The following is a 1,456-nucleotide window of genomic DNA, read 5'->3' as shown; positions in this document are numbered from 1 at the left end:
TAGTCCCAGCTACTCAGGCCTATAGTCCCAGCTACTCAGGAGGCTGAGGCAGGAGGATTGCTTGAGCCCAGGAATTTGAGGTTGTTGTGAGCCAGGCTGATGCCCTGGCACTCTAGCCTGGGCAACAGAGCAAGACCCTGTCTCAAAACAAACAAACAAACAAACAGACAAACAAACAAACAGACAGACAAACCATGTTTCCCCAGAGAGCCAGTTCGTCAGCACACCACCAGACTTTTCCATCAAACACGTGTGTGTTGATTCCTAGTGATGATATTTATAGAGAAATTATAGAGCTAGAATTTGATGAAGGGTGACAGGTATAAGAGCTCATTTTGGACGGATCTTATCCAAGCAGGAATCTGATTTTTGTCCATTTATCTAGCTATTTAAACCCAGTTCCATGCTTTGAGCTGAAGAGATAGAAAATCAATCGCACAGAACAAGGAATGTGCTGGTTAAAAAAAAAAAAAGTGTCCCAAGACAGAGGAGCAGAGCACGAGGTGCAAACAGACGTGAGCTCAAACCTGCCCTGGGGGTTGAGCCTCACGTCACAGGGAGAGGACGGAGGGAGGGACGGTCAAGGAGGGTCAAGAAAGGGCGGAGGGCAGCAGCACAGAGGGGTGGAGGCAGAGTCCTCTGCAGACACGCAGACCTCCTCCTGCACCCGACCCTGTGTCCTCCCCGCGACATTCTCAGCAGACACTTTCCCAACCGCTGCCCCTGACTTTCTTCCGGAAACTGCTGGGATCATTAGGTTTGTTGATGCCACTATGACTGGTACAAATGTATTCTGTGTTTTTGAGAAGGGGGAAGTTGTATAAAGTCACGTTGCCGGACACCGAAAGGTCCTGTGGCCAAGGGAAGTGACCTGGGGCGGGCTGACAGTTCTCCTGGGGTCATGTTGTGTCGTATTTTAAAAGTTTCAAAAACTTGTTCAGAGACTGTGGGAGATGGAACGCAGAAGTACTTGTGTGCCCACTGGGTCATTTTATCAGGATTTCAATGTGAGAGGTCATGAATGAGGGACGATTTGGTGCGCTGGCGATTTTGGGGCAGGACAGGGCATAGGTTGGGCTTCCACCATAGCCAGGTGTCCTGATCAAAAGTGCTGCCTTGGTTAATCCATTTCCTCCTTTCTGCTTCCGGTGACGGAGCTTGGTAGTCAGACGGGGGAGGCTAACCTGGGAGGTGGGTGTGGTCAGGTCAGGAGCGGGAGCCGGGAAGAAGACGGGACAGTCAGAGGTGGTGGACGTGGCTGGAGAGGGGCTGCCTTAGTGTCTGGGTCCACCTGCGATTGCCCAGAGCCCAGGACTGTCAGTGGGGGTGGGGCCTGCACCTCAACGTCAGCCGAGTCCTCAGGAGCCCGTGCGTCTTGAGTGGGGGCTACAACACCGTCCTTGTTCTAATCAGTCGGCCGGCACGAGTCAGAAAGCCTCGCTGTTCCCAGCGCATC

The sequence above is a fragment of the Propithecus coquereli genome, unplaced genomic scaffold, assembly GCF_000956105.1.
Source record: "Propithecus coquereli isolate 6110/MARCELLA unplaced genomic scaffold, Pcoq_1.0 Scaffold193, whole genome shotgun sequence".
Classification (NCBI taxonomy): domain Eukaryota; kingdom Metazoa; phylum Chordata; class Mammalia; order Primates; family Indriidae; genus Propithecus; species Propithecus coquereli.
This window is presented reverse-complemented; position numbering follows the sequence as displayed.